This window comes from Haemaphysalis longicornis, unplaced genomic scaffold (assembly GCF_048455015.1).
Source record: "Haemaphysalis longicornis isolate Haplotype H1 unplaced genomic scaffold, Haemaphysalis longicornis Haplotype H1 scaffold_12, whole genome shotgun sequence".
Taxonomy (NCBI): Eukaryota; Metazoa; Arthropoda; class Arachnida; order Ixodida; family Ixodidae; genus Haemaphysalis; species Haemaphysalis longicornis.
Window position 1 is genome coordinate 67,250,783 of NW_027526225.1, and position 19,801 is coordinate 67,270,583.

General features: G+C 48.8%; 1 protein-coding gene across 1 annotated transcript in view; it reads left to right on the forward strand.

Annotated features, from left to right (window-relative positions):
• The first annotated feature begins 9,990 nt into the window (after nt 1-9,990).
• The window catches only part of LOC144162792 (uncharacterized), a 39,874-nt gene continuing 30,063 nt past the window's right edge, over nt 9,991-19,801 (forward strand). Inside the window, exon 1 of the mRNA XM_077693454.1 lies at nt 9,991-10,256. The gene's annotated coding sequence lies outside the window, so the exon portion shown is untranslated. The remainder of the gene's footprint in view (nt 10,257-19,801) is intronic.

Sequence of the window (19,801 nt, forward strand, 5' to 3'; positions counted from 1 at the left end):
TCGAGTGAGGCCCAGGGTATCGTCTCCGGGAGTCCCGGAAGCACTTCAGTACCTCCCCGTACGTAGTAATCGGGTTGAAGTCTTCACCTTCGTTGTCGTGATCGTCCACTGGAGCAGGGGAGACCGAGCCGGCGTTGCGTCTAGTGAGCGCACTCGCCATCCGGTCCGCGTCCTCGTTGCGGTTCGTTTCGGGTCCCACTGTGCCCATGTGGGCTGGGAACCACTTGATGCACACCGTTGTCTGTGATGACCGTAGGGCCCCGCACACCCTCACAACACTCGGGTGCACCTTGTTCTCGGCGAAACGCAGGACGGCCGTCCGGGAGTCGCTGAGGACGGTGGTGCAGTTAGGGTTGGAGAGAGCCAGCGCGATGGCCAGCTCTTCCGCTTGTTCAGTGGATGATGCCACGATGCTGCCGGCCGTGTAGAGCTCACCGGTGGTGGCTGCGACGACGGCGGCGGCGTACGTGTTCTTGCGGTCCGGGTACCTGGCCACGTCCACGTAGAAGGCCCCGGTGTCGTTGGAGTGAGTGGTTGTAAGTGCCCGCGCTCGAGCGAGCCGTCTTTCGTTGTTCTCCCCTGGACTCATGTGGCGGGGAAGTGGGGCGACCTGCAGCTTGCGCAGTAGGTCCCGCGGAAGCGGCAGCCAGTCCCTACCTTCCTGCAGCCTCGGTTGATATCCTATCCTTTGTAGTATTGCCCTGCCCGTTCGGGTCTGCGCGAGACGTGTAAGCTGCGCGGTTTGCTGCGCCTCGACTATCTCGCCTAGTGTATTATGCACACCTAGCTCAAGGAGCCGTTCATTATTAGTGTGGTTGTAAAGACCAAGTGCAGCTTTGTGTGCCTTGCGTATGAGCGCCTCCAGTTTTCTACGCTCGAGGTCGGTCCAGTCATGAAAGGCCGCGACATAGGCCAGGTGGCTGATGGCGAAAGACTGTACGAGTTTGAGCAGGTTGTGCTCTCTCATGCCAGCGTATTTGGTTGAAATCTTCTTAATTAAGCTTATGGCTCTGGAGACCTTGGAATCCAGTAGCTTAACGGTGTGGCCGTTGTAGCGTAGCTCTTCGATGTGGAGGCCCAGGACACGCAAGGTGCTGACTCTTGGGATGGTAGTACCGTCACCCGCATGGAGCTGTATGTAAGGTGCGCTGTCGGATCTGAACTTGCGGCGTGGCAGTAGTAGGAGCAGTTCTGACTTGGCTGGGGAGCACTGGAGGCCCGTGCCTTGCAGTTGGTCTTCAACGACGTCGATGGCTTGCTGCAAGGACGCCTCGATCTCGCCGTCACTGCCACCCGTCACCCAGAGGGTGATATCATCGGCATAGATCGCGTGTTTGACTTTCGGGAGGGCGCGGAGGCGTTCGGCCACTCCAATCATTACTAGGTTGAACAGCGTCGGCGAGATCACGGCTCCCTGCGGTGTGCCTATGCTCCCCAACGTCTTGGTCGGTAGCTCCAGATCCCCTGCCACGATGGTGGTGGTACGGGCTGTGAGGAAGTCCTTGATGTAGTTGAATGTGCGTTCTCCCATGTTGAGGTGGGAGACTTGCTGTAGAATCGCCGAGTGGTGGATGGTGTCGAAGGCACTCTTCAAATCGAGACCGAGTATGGCCCGGTTGTCCATGGGGCTTGTGGTCGTCGACGGTTTGTCAATGATCTCGTGCTTGATGAGGAGCATGGCGTCCTGTGTGCTTAGCCCTGCCCGGAATCCCAGCATGGTATCCGGGTAGAGGTTGTTCTCTTCCAGGTAGTCTTGCCACCGGTTGAGCAGCACGTGCTCGAGGGCCTTGCCGATACACGATGTTAGTGAAATCGGGCGAAGGTTCTCGATGCTTGGTGGTTTGCCGGGCTTGGGGATGAGTACTGTCCGTGCCTCTTTCCACTTGCGGGGTAAGGCTCCGTTTCGCCAGCAGTGATTGAAGAACTTTGTGAGTGCTGTGATCGCCCCGTCGCTGAGGTTGCGTAGCGCCTTGTTAGAGACACAGTCGGGTCCCGCCGCGGACTTGCTGTTGATCTTCTGTAAGACCGCTCGTACCTCCCATTCTTCAATGTCTGTGTCGAGCTTAGGGTTGGAGTCGCCCGTGTAACTCAGCAGAGAAGAGGGTGGCGTTGCCGGTAGATACTTGTCGTTGAGGCGCTTGCACACCTCGTCGTCACCTAGCTCTTTTCGAGCTTTAAGTAGGTACGTGCCAGGGTGTGTTGTTGCGTGCCCTTGGTTTGACTGTCGTCCAGCAGGTGACGGAGTAAGTGCCATGTGCGACTCTTATGTATTTGACCGTCTGCCTCCTGACAGATCGCATGCCATTGTTGGCGACACAGCACGGCACAGTGCTTTTCAATTTCTCGGTTGAGTAGGGCTATGCGCTTGCGGAGCTTGCGGTTATACCGCTGACTCTTCCATCTTCGCTTTAGTGAGTTCCGTGCCTCAAGTAAGTGCGCTAGCCGGCTGTCCATGTTGGGCATGTCGTCCGTCGTCTCTAGCTCCGTGGTAGCTCGCTGGACCTCGGTGAGTAGTGCCTTCGTCCACTCTTCTATGTCGTTGATGTGGTCTGGAACGGTCTCCAGGTTGGTACGGAACCTGTTCCAGTCCGTGAGTTTCTGTGTTCGGGGAGGGGCAACGTGACTGTTGAGAGGGATAATGATCTCGATTACACAATGGTCACTGCCGAGTGTCTCCAGGGTGTTTCGCCACCGCACTTTCGTGTTGTTGCTGAAAGCCAGGTCGGGGTTGGTGTCCCGTTGTACGGACGTGCCGTGCCTGGTAGGAGTGGATATGTCATTGATGAGGTGGTAGTCGGCGTCCCGGGTCTCCTCTAGGAGGTTCCGGCCCTTCGCCGTCGTGCGCTGGTAGCCCCATGTGGTCTGTTGAGCATTGAAGTCACCACAGATCAATGTAGTGTTGTCCCCCGCAAGCTGCTTGATCTTGCGAATAAGGGTGCCGTAGCGCTGTGATGAGTACTTAGGCTTGGTGTAGATATTAGTGATGTAGATGTGCTCCTTGTGCTTCCTGTTCCTCTTGCCGATGACCACTTCAATCGTAAGATGTTCGGTGTTCGTCGTATGCTTGAGGTCGTGCTCCAAGTATACTATTCCCATCTTTACCAGGGTACAGACTCCCCCTCTTGACCGGGCCCACTTCTCTGTGGACTTGGGAACTGAGGTAGCGTAGGAGCGGTACCCTGGTATCTTCGGGGAGACTTCACAGTGTGTCTCTTGCAGGAGGATTACGTCCGGTTGTCTTGTAGCGTGTTTGATGGCTTGAATGAGCACTGCCTTCTTTCCGTGAATACCGTTCATGTTCCATTGCCATATTATCAATTCCGTTGGCGGGGTCCTGGTCATTACGGTTGACTGGTTGTTCGTTGCTGTGGTGCCATTAAGTTCTTCTCTATTAAATTGAGGACCTTTTCCATGCTTGCAAACCGGGCCTCCATGTTTGAGGACGGCGCCCGGGCCTCCAGGTTGGTGAATTTGACGACCATGTCTGCCATTGTGGCTTCTATGGTTGAGAGCCGCTTGTTGATTGACTCAGCCTGCTTGTCAGAGTCTTCATCCTGCCAAGTGGATCGTTCGTTAATGCGTCGTAGTGCGCGTTTCTTGGCCTTTAAGGCCCTTCGTTTCGCCCTAGGCTCTGACATATCTTCTATAATCTCTTCCGGGGAGCTATCTTCTGTCGTAGTATAGGTGGGGGTAGGACTGTGTTTGGGCAAAGCCTCCACGATGGGTTCCGGCAAGGCCGTTCTCGGGGGTGGTAGTGTTTGGAAAGCCTGAGGCTGGGGCATTTGCCTGTGTTCGCCGATCAGGAGCATCTCGACCTTGCGGTTCAACTCCTGGATGAGGCTGTCTTGTTCCGCCATTCTTTCCCGCAGGCGAGAATTCTCTCCGCGCATTTGCTGTAATTCCGCCTCGAGCTGTCTGACTCGAGGATCCGAGGCGTTGTTGTTAGAGCGAGGAGCCGTAGTTCCATTAGCCACCGTGGCCCATGTATTGCGTGTGCACGGCGTTGCTTGGCTGTTCTTATTGCTCTCCACGCCGTTGCCTGCAGCTGCTCTCACGTCAGCGCTGACGTTCGCCCTTTGTGTGTTTTCGCGGGCTTTCGGCTGCAGATGTGGAAAATTTTCCACTGTCGGCTGTGGCATCTGTTTCTTAGTAACCGACCTTTGCTGTTCCTTCTCCCAGCGTCGTTGAGTTACGACGTGGGGCATCTTATATCTGTTGCGGCAACCCGTGGCGCCAGTTGTGTGAGCCCCGTTGCATAACTTACAGCGGGGTTTGCACGTGGCTTCGTGCGCTTGATCTGGATTAGGCTTCCCACACGCAAAGCACACTTTAGTCTCTGGGTATGGGCAAACATCTGCCCGGTGTCCTAATTTACCGCAACAGCGGCAAACTTCGTGGTGTTGTCTATAAAGGCTGCAGCGCACAATCATGGCGCCGTACTTTACGGTGTTAGGGACTTTAGTTCCTTCGAACGCTACAATAATGGTTGTAGTGTTTCCGATCCTATGAGCTTCAAGAGCTAGCGGGTTCGCTTCATTTACAATATTATCCTGTAGATCTTGGTGTGTTTCCGAGAGGTCGATGCCTCTGATCACACCTTTCGCGGTTCCGTTGGGAGCTGAGACGTACGCGAAAGTTCCATACTCCACGTTCCCTATCTGCAGCCGCTTAACTTGCACGTATTTCCGAGCGCGATCTTCACTGGGCGTGCTAACAATGATAATGTTCTGGGTAGGGTTTGTGCATATGGTGTCTATCTTAGACTCCTGCATAGTGATTCCCGCGGCCGTAATGATGGCCGTCATGAGGCGAGTGGCCTCCGTTCGGGCTACGTGTAGCCCGCCACGTGGCCGGACAATGATCTTGATCTCTTCTTTCGGTAGTGACACGGGCATGCGAGCTGCCTTGCTAATTCTAGCGGTCACCTGCCTCGCGAAACGCGAGTTACTCTTAGGCTGCGAGGCTGCCGGGGTAAGGACTGGCTTACCTGCGGGCTCCTCGGCGTGCCGCCGAGGAGCCCGCATTTTTACGCCTTATCATTTATTTTTATCATTTATTTTATCATTTATCATTTATCATTTATCATTTATCATTTATTTTATCATTTATTTTATCATGCATTTTTACGCCTTATCAAACGTTTTGGCGTTTTACGGGTGTTACCCATCGCAGATCACAAAACGTCGCACCGCTGTACTCCACCGGACAACGGCGGTGCAGAATGCCCAGAGATACCGAGCAAATTTGCTACCACCGAAGTTCGCACAGACCGCACGGCGTGGCGACAAAAACTGAACGAGTATCGGCAGTATCGGCACCACGACAAAGAAGAGGCGAAAAGTCTGGGGAGCCTGAATGTACCGCCTTGAGGCTCCCTCGAATAGTGCGTTTGGCCGCGCCATCGGTAGCAGAAAGCTGAAACGTAACAAAGTAGCTTTACAGTTTCGACACTGGATGGCGCCACATAAAACTTCAACGCTGTTATGGCTGTAAAATCGTCGCTACAGGAATAAAAAAGGGTTAATTGTACATTTACTTGGTAATGTTATAAAGATATGACATCGACGTATATTCCATGTAACGCACTTTTAGGAGTTCCGTGTGCGTACGTAAATAGGCGCGTTTGAGCGCTTCGGCTGGCGTGATAAAAATCAGCCAATTTCAGTAACAGTTTATACGTGTTCTATTTATCACAGCGCAAAAATTGAACGTAAATATCTAAAGGAGGTCTTCAAGTTTGATGTGGGATAATATTGAAACTTCGTCTTCAGCAGCAACGCAGAAAAGTTGCACCAGAAATCCCATGTGTACGTGTAAACTGCCATATGTAGACCAAAATAACTTTAAAACCGCTGAACGAAATTCAGCGAAATTTCGGCAGTATACAAATACATATGCTGGCAACGCGCACACGAAAACACATTGCTCTGCATTATTCCATGTAAAAGTTTAGCGCGAGTGAAGTTGCGCTATTTTAGCTATTTTCAAACGGCCGTATAACAAAATCTATTCGCTGAAACGGAAATTCCCAACGTAAATATCTGTATAGACATCTATTCTATGCACATACCAAACTACATGTAATTACGTCGCATAGTTTTCTCAAATTCTTGCACCACCCGAAGCAAAAAAAGCAAAAATACAATTTTTCTCTCTTGCAAATTGGCTTCTCCTTCTAAAGCCAAATTAGCTGGAATAGACCGGTAAGCGAGTTCGGAATCTAGAAGTCTTCTGCTTTCTAATGATACATTAGCCATGAATGTGGTGCCAACTGGGGCGCAACAGCGCCTACGCAAACATCGTCCAAAACCGGCAGCGCGGGCCGATCGAGTGGGACCGCCACCTTAAGTGTGGCCTCCATGTTAGTAACGCTTGCTGTGCGGTGGTAGTCGGAAAGAATGAACCGGACTGAGCGGCTTTGAACACTTTCTAAAGTATTGATTAGGGCGACGAAATCTGGTTCCCAAACAGAAGAGGCGTAATCAATCGGCGTATTGTTATGGCGTATTGTTATGTTTTTGAATGTGACTTCTCTATCATATATATATATATATATATATATATATATATATATATATATATATATATATATATATATATATATATATATATAAATATATATATATATATATATATATATATATATATATATGTTGAAAATATTAGAAAGGAAGAAGTGGCCATTAGCAGCCGCCTACAAATAACGCTATCCCCATCATTGTAAAATTCCATCGGCCATTAAAGATTCACCCACGTCCCGCGGTCCACGCCTCGGTTCTTCAACAAAATGGTGCCGTGACAAGGATCAAAGGAAAACGCAGTTGAAGACCTGAGTGCGCACAGCCCCACAACGATGACGTGAGTGACACGGCTGCGACGGCACTAGACTCCTGATCATTAACATCGACCGCAAGCGTCCGCGAACAAAACCCAAGGAATTCAAGATACACCAAACGTGTACCAGAAACCACGCCCTCAACGACTTTTACCGATTCTTGGCGGACTCCTATCGGAAATCAGTGAGTCAACGACAACGTCTTCGATCTTCTACCGACCACGATCCTTCTCAACGACCACGTAGTCATTAACGACGTCGAGAATGGACCTGGAAGCCGTTTTTTACAGACGAAGCCTCATCCGCAATAACGTAACCACACTGATTGATGACATCAAAACAGATGAATGCCGAAGCCCTATCAATCGGTAAGCTATTTTTCCTGAAGAAGAGCCTGATGGAAAAATATGAAATACTAAAGAAACTGGACAGTGAAATTGAAGAGGTTGTCGAACTGGGTGATTTAGAAAAAAAATATGAAGCCGCCTATGAATTCGAAGATTCTATCCTGTTAACCAAATTTAGAATGAACAGACTGTTTCCAGAGCTGGAAAACCATTCCAAAAATGACATTGTAACAATAGCACCAGAAAAACAGCCAGGTATCTCCAACAACAATGACGTGGCAGCGGAGAGCAATGACTCTCCCCGCAGGCAAAGTGATTTCGTGACACTTTTTATGATCTTGAAGAGCCACAGGCCACTCATCGAGCCGCTTTCTCTTAACGAGGACTGAATGCAATGAAAGAAAAAGAGCAAACAACTGCTACTGTTCTGTGCCCAGACGACGGATTGGAAACAGCTTTCCCCACAGCACACGCTCTGAACGATGAACTGGCTCTAGTAACTCCAATAAGCATAACGATGAGTCAGAGCTACGACAACGTGGTGGAGTCACTTGAAGAGTCAACGAATTTGCACGGTTTTCATGGCACGAAAACACGTTCAGTGCCCAACGATCAACCTCATGAAGGCCAACAAGCATCACCGAAGGCGAACGAAGCACCCGTTCCGAACAATCGACAGATCGGCCGTACCTCATGCCCGGAGCCTCTAGATACATGTTGCTTTCGCGGAACATCGGGTGTGGAGGTGATTGTGTTGGTCGATGCAAAATCTGACGATTTGAAGATCCCGAAGTCGAAACGAAGACTGAGAGAGCGGCGAATACAGCCAGCCCTACGATCAGTAGGTAGAAGCACCCTAAACAAGTCTCCACCGAAACGCAAGATCGCTACTGACGTGGAAAGGTGCAGCCGGTACGTGACTTCCTTTACGATACATTCGATCCGCCGCACATGCCACATAAAGCTTGCGCGACCACTGCCGGGACACATGATGGTCACGATTCCCCGCGTAAACTGGTCTGACTCCTCAGAGCGAATTCGGCACAGACGCTTCAAGCATAGATGGAAGCAGAACACTTCCTAGACTACCCTGATGTGGCCAACACGGACAGGACATTGACTGTAACCACATTGAACTGATCACGTGACCTCGGATGAAAGTGCTGAAATACGAGTGGTTGATGACCGCTGAAAACTGCAGTAGTTCACGTCATGCTCAGTATCCTCCTCCATTTACCGCGTGGCCGGGAGGATGTAGAAAATAGTAGAAAGGAAGAAGTGGCCATTAGCCGCCGCCTCCAAATAATGCTATCCCCATCATTGTAGAATTCCATCCGCCATTAAAGATTCACCCACGTTCCGTGGTCCTCGCCTCGGTTCTTCAACAATATATATATATATATATATATATATATATATATATATATATATATATATATATATATATATATATAGTCTGGAAGGATAAAATTTCCCACAGAGCGCGAAAAAATAAGGTTAGTAGAGACAGAGAGACACGAGAAAGACGTAGAAAGTAGAAATAAGTTTACTGACGTTTCAGGAAGAAAAGAAGACCTCTTCCTGAAGCGTCAGTAACCTTATTTCTACTTACTGCGTCTTTCGTCTCGAGTGTCTCTGTCTCTACTAACCAATATATATATATATATATATATATATATATATATATATATATATATATATATATATATATATATATATATATATATATAACACTGCGCAACACAAACTGAGAGAATAGAATGAAACAAATTGTATAATCTGTGATTTTATGTTATAACGGTACAAAGCTCAGAGGAAAGCGATAACTGTGACCCATAAAAAACATCGAGGTCAGGAAAATACGAAATATAATGACTTGCCATCCTGTGTAGTGTTGAATGTTGGCAGAGGCAGGCACTTACAAGAAACGGCCTGCTCTGTCTTGTTACCTTGCGCGGAATGGGAAAATTCATTCTACTGAGCAGTATAGGACAGGATATAGTACCGTGAACGAGCTGGAAAAAAATAAGAGATCAGCGACGGGACTGGATGGCTGTCACGATATCATCTGGGCCGCATGATAAGGATAGTTTCAAGCGCTTAATGCATTGGCTGATGATCTTTTCGGATTAGGTGTGGTGAGGTAGTGCTAGAGTCCGAGGCTTTCTAAGCGGATGAGAACTGCGTGGCAAAACAGTCAGCGGCGGCTGTAGCTCTGTCACATTGGAGTCCAGTAGTATTAATAAAGACTGTCGACTTTTGTTAGACCATCTGCGTACGAACTTCCAAAACTCAGACGGCCTGTCAGTGCCGCTTTTTTCTAAGGGGACAATATATGAACTGTGATCCCATTTATATATGCTTTTACAGACAGTTCGAAAACATGGGAAATCTTCTTTGCGCTCAAGAAATGGAGTGCTTTTAAACTTTCTGTGGGTGCGTTCTTTACATTTTAGAGCACCTATGAGATCAGACGAGAACCAGGGGGTATATTTATGGAGTTTAGGAGTATATTGTTGAATATATTTGACCATACTGCTCGGCGGCATTGCGCAGCGAACAGTATTTAGCCGTGCGCTCTTCTCAGATCCTGTCACGCCCAACGTTTTTTTACGCGGAACGAACTGCAACTCCAATGCTAGCAGGCGCAAGCGGAACCGTTCCGTTTCCCCATCGCCCGTATCAAGCAGCGGGAAGCCCCGGCACGTGACAACAGGACGAGCGCGGAGCGCCACTTGCGCCCACATCCGCTGTAAGGCGGCACCGCCCAACGGACATCACTTCAGTTCGGCGGCAGTGCGCAGCGAACAGTATATAATCGTGCGCTCTTCGCAGATCCTGCCACGCGCGAAGTCCCTTCGCGCAAAGAACTGCCACTCCAACTGCACCAGGCACAAGCGGACCCGTACTGCATCACCATCGCCTGTATCAAGCAGCGGAAAGCACCGGCACGCGACATCAGGACGAGCACGGAGCGCCACCTACATCGGCTGTAAGAGGCAACACCAACGGGACCTGACTTGAGCTCGGCGGCAGTGCAAAGCGAACAGTATTCAACCGTGCGCTCTTCCCAGGTGAGAGACAATCCGGACAGTATTAGTTATAAAGTGTTATATGCACTGCTGCCGAACACTGTAACATTTATGTTCAGTTGTATTTCAGAGTGGTACTTTTGTGGGTCAGATTTCTTGTATTCTGCTCTTCTTGACGTTATCAGTGGCATGAGTGAGAAGGAGATGAAAGACAATGATAGATGAAAGCAATCTTAACGAGGCAATTGACGATCTAAAACGGTAACTAAGAGCTGACTTGCGCACGCTCAAAGAGAGCGGGAAATTCTGCAACGACACTTGCGATGGTGTCAATGAGATAAAAAACGAAACCAAGCAACTTCCAAAGGAATTCCAGCGCCTGTCCAAAGAGAACGATGACTTTATGGCAGAAAACCAAATGCTCAACGAAACAAATGCGCGCCGATCCACGCCGTGAATGTGGTCGGAAAGAAGGTATTAAAGGATTCAGTCATCCACAAGACACTAATCATGGATTTTATTCCACCATGGCATCTCCACCCTATGTCGTGTGGCCTGTCTTTCACCCAACTTGACAAAAACAGGACACCAAGAATTGAGATTCTGCAGCATTTCTTTTTACTCCAGAACAAGTGCAACTGTGCTCAGTTTAGCAGTGATGCGTACACGACCGCAACTGCTGTGGCTTGCGCTGCGCACGGGCCGATCTTGGATGTCAGCAAAAGAATAAAACTTTCTAACTGTATATTCATAGCAGAAGCATACGATATTTTAATTGCCCTAAACCACATGCTTCAGCTTCGAATTTTGAAGTCCACCGTGTACACAAACTCCCTTAGCGTTGTACGCGCGCTTGCATCTGGAAAGCATTCTAAAAACTTTGCCATCAATCTTATTTTTAAGGCTACTATGTCTGCATATGCATCAAACATGGAAATAACTTTCTGCTGGGTTTGAGGCCATCTTGGGATTGCCGGAAATGAAACCACCGATCAAGTTGCCGCTGCTGCGACACTACTCAGTACTTAACAACAGTGCCCTACACTGACCTCAAGCCACACATAAAACAACACCTTCGGAAGACATGACAAAAGGAGTCGAGTGAACAGACAGACAACCAATTACACATGATGATGATGATGGTTGGATGTTTATGGCGCAAGGCCAACTAGGGCAAAGAGCGCCAAACAACGGTTATGAATGAGGGGTGAAGCCAAACTAAAATCACTCAACAAAAAACAGCATAAAATCAGTAAGAGAAAATGACTACGGCTGGTGTAGAAGGCCAGTTGGTGATTGTGCGTGGTATGAATCAGGTCGAAAAAATATGCGCGATAGGAAATGAGGTGTAAAAGTTTTATTTCACTAAGAAATGTATAAGTGCGTTGTAGAGGAATCATGGGATCATTCGCTAAAATCAGTGCTGGGTGTAATGGAATGTGTTGTCTGTATAGTTGAGACAAGTGTTTGTGCTTTGCATGTAATTAGAATGTCAATTACGGATAGGCCCACGCCACACCTGGTACAGAAGGGTGTTGGAGAAACTGTAAGCAGATGGTAGTCTGTCGCGTGTTTTCGACCTATTCGTAATCTAGCTAGGGCAACTTCGATGAATCTGTTGTGTGAGTCAATAGTGTAGGGTCCTAGGTGTGGTTTACATATAATAAAACCACTCTTGGGACCATACACCACCGAAAAACTCGATAGATGCACAGAAGTAACCTCGGCTAGGCTACGGATAGGGCACGCCCATGCATATCGCACTTGTATCTGCTCACGGAGTTAGACGCTCACGTGTATCTGCTCCCGGAGAACGTCTTTCCATTTTCTTGGAAGATGATGAAGACAAAATAATACAGTTCTTTTGATGCTCGAGCCGAGAGGACAATCTAGACTTGCTCCGATTACCGACGTCCGATGCTTGAATCAGGTGAGGGATCAGGACTGCCCTTCATGCTGGTTATTAGGTTTATTTACACTATTTACATTAGTCCAAGTATTTACGTCAGGACAGAATGGCTGTTACATTTCACTCTGCCCGCAGCATCCGGTTTGGCCAAGATCTATACTGCACTAGAAGCCTCTCGAGCGGCCCGGACAAAACCCAATACTCGGCTTTTGATCCTTAAAAAATAACGCCTACAAAGGTGGCATTCAAGAAAGAACAAAAATCCCTTTCAAAATGATTAATATAAACCATTGATTGGCCTCAAGAACCAAGCAATCCTACACATGTCCCCACCTGTGGTCACGCGACTCAACGCTCTCTCTCGCATGCACTTATGGTAGGTTTGCAGCGCATGTTATTGCAAACTACACGCACATACAAAACATCTGCCACCTAAAGCCACTTACCGCGCGGAGTGGCCACATCATTACGTTGAGCGTGTGGAATCTGCTCAAAAGCCAAAGCCAACCGCTTACAGCGGTCTTCGTGCGGTTAACATCTTACAGTGTCCTCCCCTTGCCGCCTTGCACTTGTCCGCGCGCGCTCGCCGGCACAATTAGAGAGTCGTGGCAAATCCCCTCCCAGACGAAGGGACGCCGTTACCCGCCGCCCGACCTACGGGAAGAGCCGCTCTAAGCCCAGGCGACCATTTTCGAGGCGAATGACCTATAAACAAACAACACCTACGCCCGCTTTGCAAATCCTCCAAGTCTACGCCACGCGCCTTTTGGACACTAAGAGACGGCATCCTTTCGTTTCCCCCGCACGGGGCACCTTGAGTAATCTTGGTGACGGTACTGGCGATACCGCGGACCCCGAGCCCCCCAACATAAGCTGTGCCCTACCATGGTGATGTGTTTTTAAGGTGAAGGGTAGAAACCTCTAACGGTGGCCGTCGGAGCCTTGGTCAAGCTCCGGCCGATGGGGTAGACAGGCAGGGAGCTCCGGGACCTCCTTGACTACCAGGGTAAGGTCAAAGGAGAAAGTACCCCCGTCTCCCTGCTTTTATACTGATATATGGCTTCCAAATTTTCCAAATCCAAAGATCGGCCCCCTAAAAAGGGCCGCACCGAAGTATCCTTTCCTCCGTTGCCAACGACGAGTTTCCCAAAGCCGGACAACTATGCTAGGTTTTTGGTAATCGAATCTGTTGATGCGTCGAACCCCCTTGCCACAAAGTCTGTCTTCCTGATCTCCAAATTTCTTGAGGGCATTGTTGGTCAGTCCTACAAAGCCAAAAAACTCAGAACAGGGGAAGTTCTTGTAGAAGTGAATAACAAGCAACAAGCTACAAATCTCTTGACTCAAACTCGCATCGCAGATCTCGACATCAGGGTCACACCCCACCGCAGCCTTAATAGCTCCCAGGGTGTGATCTCTGAGTCAGATCTAATGAATGAAACTGACACCGATCTGTTGGAAGGCCTTAAGGACCAAGGTGTGACAGCAGTGAGGCGTATCATGATTCGTAGAGATAACAAGGAAATCCTAACAAAACATGTAATATTGACTTTTGACCATTCCACAGTTCCTGAATCAGTAAATGCAGGTTTCATTCATTGCCCCGTCAGGCCATACATCCCCAACCCCCGCCGGTGTTTTAAATGCCAGCGGTTTGGGCATGGCACTACCGCCTGCCGTGGTCGACTAACATGCGCCAAGTGCGCACAACACGATCATCCATCAGACAACTGCCCATCGCAAACCCTCATGTGTGCTAACTGCCAGGGGCCCCACGGGGCCTACTCTAGAACATGCGAGAAATTCAAACAGGAGAAGGAGATCATCAAGGTGAAAGTCACTGAGAACCTTACCTTCCCAGAGGCACGAAAGAGGTTCGCCTCTTTCCCCCTGGGGAGGTACGCCGACGCAGCTCGCCGGGGGGCGGAGCGGCGTCTCGTTTCCACAGGGACCCAGTTCAGCGAGTCTGACCTGGTCCCTCCTCCGCCCCCCCTGGGTTGCCTCTGGCAGCCCAACCCACCATCACGCCGCTTGCTGAGGCAGCAGCGGTTGTGGTGGCAACCTCTTCCGTCGGGACCGGTGCCGCTCCCGCCTCTGTCTCCCCATCCTCCAGTGCGTTGGAGGGTACCGAGGTGATGGACACCACGGGCCCCGCACCGGTTCCCACCGCCACCGCACCGCCCGTGCCAACTCTGGCGCCCCGGACGCCCTCGGCGGTGGCGGCTCAAACGAAGGGCTCCCGAGTGGGGGCCAAGTCCGGGGGGCCCGGTCTGTCGGGCACCCCTCGGACATCCGACGACGACATGGATGTCGGGCCGTTCCTGCTTGCAACGCAGCGCAAGGAACGCGTCCCGACGCCAAAGCCTCCCGACAAATCAAAAAAGGCGAGAGTCACAGCCCCGAAAGACGACACATAAACAAACACACACACTCCAGTAGCTCTCACACTAAATAATGGGAAGAGAAAACATAATTCAATGGAACTGTAGAGGCCTTCTTAAAAATCTTAACGATGTATACGAACTACTGCATGCTAATCAACAAAGTGTAATGTGTGTTCAGGAAACACACTTGAATTCGAAGCACACAAATTTCTTGAATATTTACATGGTCTTCAGAAAGGACAGGGATGGCTGCACACACTCTTCTGGCGGTGTGGCCATAATTGCCCGGAAATCCTTAGCCTGCCACCCTGTCACTCTGAACACTATCCTTGAGGCTGTAGCAATACGCTTGATAATATTTAATAGGTTGATAACGGTATGCTTCATATACATTCCTCCTGATGTTTCACTTTTAAGCTCTGACTTCGAGGCGCTGGTTGACCAGCTGCCCGAACCGTACATCCTGACAGGCGACCTTAATGCTCACAACACTCTTTGGGGCTCTTCTCGCACGGATGCCCGAGGTCGCCTTATAGAGAAATTCCTTACATCTTCAGGAGCATGCCTTTTCAACAATAAACAGCCTAAATACCATAGCATAGGACACAACACATACTCATGTCTTGACTTGGCGATTGGCTCCGCAGTTCTCTTTCCTCTCCTCGAGTGGGCTGTGGGCACTGACCCATACGGTAGTGACCACTTCCCCACCTCACTCACATACATAGGTAAAGGCCCATGCAGTCCATCTTCCCATAATAGGTTCAATGAAGCACGAGCTAACTGGAATACATTTACAGAGACATCCAAACTACACCACACATCCATAGGACACCTACACGTCGAAGAAGCGACCCAACTCCTCACGGCGCACATCCTCGACGCCGCCGAAAAGTCTATTCCCCACGCCTCTGGTGCCCCGCGCAACCAGAGGAGGCCGTGGTGGAATGAGGACTGTAGGCGGGCGCGAGAGGCCCAGAACAAGGCGTGTGGTAACCTGCGCCGGTACCCTACGTCGGGAAACCTTTTATTGTTCAAAAGGGCTAAGGCGATGGGAAAACGTGTGCGCCGTGAGGCAAAACGAGAGAGTTGGCGCTCATTCGTAACATCCATAAACTCTTACACTGACTCTCGCAAAGTCTGGACACGAATACGCAAACTAAAAGGACAACAGACACACAGCCTGCCCCTGGTTAGTACAACAGGGGACAAACTGGAAGACCAGGCTAACACACTCGCACAACACTTCCAACACGTGTCCAGTTCAGCACACTACACTAGCAATTTGATTAAACACAAACAATTGGCTGAAAAGAAGTCTTTACTTGATAATGATAAGTCAACCTCCTCTTATAACTCGGAGTTTTCACTTCACGAGCTGAGGACCGCTTTGAGCACTTGTAAACCCTCAGTTCCAGGCCCAGACAACATCACATATACAATAATACAGCACCTACACTCAGACACTCTTCTAACACTCCTCCACCTATATAACAAGATTTGGCTTTCGGGGCACATTCCTCGCTCTTGGAGGGAGGCCATAGTAGTGGCTTTCCTAAAAGAAGGGAAGGACTCTTCCTCTCCTTCCAGTTACCGGCCCATTGCTTTGACAAGCTGCCTGTGCAAGCTCCTCGAGAAGATGATAAACCGTAGGCTCGTGTACTTTCTTGAGTACAATGGTCTTCTCGAGAGCTGCCAGGCAGGCTTCCGGGCGGGGCGATGCACAAATGATCAACTGGTTTCTCTAGAGGCCTACATAAAGGATGCATTCATTCATAAGCAATACTGTATGACAGTATTTTTTGACATTGAAAAGGCATATGATACAGCATGGCGCTACGGCATTCTTAGAGACCTAAAAGCTTTTGGTATCTCGGGTAACATGCTGAACACTCTTTGTAGTTACATGTCTTCACGAACATTTCGTATGAGGGTTGGTTCGGCACTTTCAAATGTTCACGTGCAGGAGAATGGCGTGCCTCAAGGTGGCGTATTGAGCTGCACCTTGTTTATTGCTAAGATGAACTCTCTCCGAAAGGCACTGCCGCCAACCATATCCTGCTTGATGTATGTAGATGACGTTCAAATATCTTTCAAATCATGTAACATATCCATTTGTGAACGTCAGGTCCAGCTTGGGGTAAATAAGCTTTCTCGCTGGGCAGATGAAAATGGATTTAAACTTAATCCTTCTAAAAGTACCTGCGTTGTATTCTCAAAAAGGCGGGGCATCCTGCCCGATCCCGACGTAAAACTCTTTGGTGACTCGATTCCAGTAAAAAGGGAACACAAGTTTTTGGGTGTGGTGTTTGACGAGAAACTCTCATTCATACCCCACATAAAACGACTTAAACAAAAATGCCTAAAAACAATGAATATTCTAAAAGTCTTGTCTCACCAATCGTACGGTGCAGACAAACAACTCCTGCTTCGACTTTATGCCGCGTTGGTAGGGTCACGGTTGGACTACGGAAGCGTTGTGTATGGTTCAGCCACAAAAACAGCACTTAAAATGCTCGACCCAGTGCTTCACTTAGGGCTTCGCCTGTCTTGTGGGGCGTTCCGTACCAGTCCTGTCCACAGTCTTTATGCAGAGTGTGACAAATGGTGCTTAGCGCACCAGCGAACTTATGTTGACCTCCTATATGCCTCCAAAACCTCATCAATGAATAACCATCCCTTTAAACCGGTTTTTAATGATACGTCCACAGCTAAACTCTTTTTAAACCGCCCATTCATTGCTGTTCCTTTCTCGCAGAGAGTGAGGGACGAGGTGACTATTCATGACGTCTCCCTCTTAGACACATTCAAATCATCTCACACTGATCTTGTAGCACCATGGCATCTTCGTCCTGTGGCATGTGACTTGTCTTTCGTACAATACAATAAGAACAAGACACCAAGAAGTGGGATTTTGCAGCATTTCATGCATCTGCAGAATAAATACAGGGCTGCAGAGTTTTTCAGCGATGCATCTAAAACGTCCACTGCGGTGTCTTGTGCTGCGCATGGGCCCAATTTTGAAGCATGTAGAACAATGAATGTTAATACAAATATTTTTACGGCCGAGGCATATGGCATATTTCTGGTTGTAAGTCACATAGTTGAACATCATATTCCTACATCCGTCATTTATACAGATTCGTTGAGCGTCGTCCGTGCATTATCATCCGGAAAGTCATCAAAAAACCATGTCATTAATCTTGTCTTCAAAACGATTATGGTAGCTTATTCTTCAAACCTTGGGGTGACTGTGTGTTGGGTGCCAGGCCACTCTGGCATTGGCGGTAATGAAGTGGCGGATGAAATGGCCACCAATGCTGCACTCCGAAACACAGTCAACATGGCAACACTACCTTACACAGACCTCAAGCCACACATTAGACAACAACTCCGTAAAACTTGGCAAGCAGACTGGAGCGAACAGACAGACAACAAAGTACACGTAATAAAACCACACTTGGGACAATACACTACTGACTCACACAACAGGCACATTGAAGTTACCTTAGCTAGGTTACGGATAGGCCATACGCATGTAACGCACTCGCACCTGCTCACGGGATCTCCAAGACCCCTGTGTAGCAGGTGTGGGAAGGGCCTATCCGTAGTCCACATACTCATACAATGCAAGGCACTTGACACAACACGACACAAACACTTCAGAGAACTCTGCAGACAACATATTCCCCGACACCCATCGCTGTTTCTAGGTGACGACGCCATGGTTTCTGTGAAACGCGTTTTTAAATATTTGTCAGATGTTAAGTTTTTAAACCTCTTTTCCTATCATGCGTAATCACATCTGGCCCTATACACCAGCCATCACCATTATCTTTATTGATCTTACTATGTACAGTTTACACATTTTATACCTACCTTTTGTGGTAATCACTTGTTTTCATTAAATAACTTCTCTGGCGCTCTTTGCCCTCGTCGGCCTTGCGCCATTAAACACCAACCATCATCATCATCATCATCCTTTCGTTTCCCGTCAGCTCTTCCGCGAATGACCGCATACCAAAGCAACAGAGGTACTTGCGCTACGCACCCCCGTCTTTTGCCACACAAAAGGAAGGAACACAAAGCATGCACTCAGCAGCCCCCAGCTTCGCGTCCCTGCAGTTGCATGAAAGGAACACACCATGACAGCTACAAGGGGAGGCGACGCTGATATATAAGCCACCGGCGGCTCTCATTATTTAAATGAGGCGCCCGAAATTAACACCTCCGCACCAAGAATGTTGTTCGTACACCAGCTGTACATACAACATTAATTCTCACTGCAGGTTATGTCTACCTACAGCGTAAGAACTAAACAAAGCACACTCAAGCAGTTACGCGAGTTGTGCGCGCAACATCCCAGGTACAAGGCACGGGCCCCGTCGCCTAAGACATTACCAAAATCCTAAGGCACGCACCAACGCTACATACCCTCACGTCCGGCCAACTGCACCAACAGAGGATACCACACGGCACAGTTAGTGCATCGGCCAAGCCGTGCCTTCCGCAGCATCAAACAATAAACGAAAGCACTCAACCACATGTACAGGGCCCGTGAGAACACATTCGTGCCACCCTCTACCATTAAAGGGTCCCTGCAACAATTTCGATCAGCGCTTCCTCTCTTTCCTTCGCGTCTGGAACCACTGCATAAACAGTTATCGCCAGCACGAAGCGACACAGCGTGATTTGCTCGTCACAGCAGATACGTATTTCATTTGTGATGTTTTGTGGTGTTTTTTAAGATATCTAGAAGCGTTCATTCCTGCAAATGAAGGAAAACCGCTCAACAGCCGCTACATTGCATTACAGTCTAAACTTTTTTTCCACCCATATACTCCCTAGAGGTTCTTTTTCGCCTGTCCTCTAGTGATCCTCCTTGTAGGAGTTTTTTTACTACATGGAACAGGGAGGTTTTGTTTACCTCCTCAAAACAGGGTGTTTTTAGGTGATAGAAAGAAGGTAGTTAGGGAGTGTTAAGAAATGTTAGGGAGAATTTAAGGAGATCAAAATGGAGTATTCTTTACTTCCTCAAGGCGTTTTTAAGTGATATTTATGGAATTTTTAGGCGGTTAAATAGGAGCCTATTATGGCTCCCTTGGGAAGTACTTATGTTATTTTAGGGGCGTTTTGAGGAGGTTCAAGGGAAGCATTTACTTCTTTTGCATGGAGTTTTACGTTTTGTAGGCCTCGCGCGGGGAGTTTTTAGGAGGTTCAAGGGAAGCATATATTTCTTTTGAATGGAGTTTTGCAAAGTTGGGGTGGTTTTGTAGGCCTTTCGAAAGGAGTTT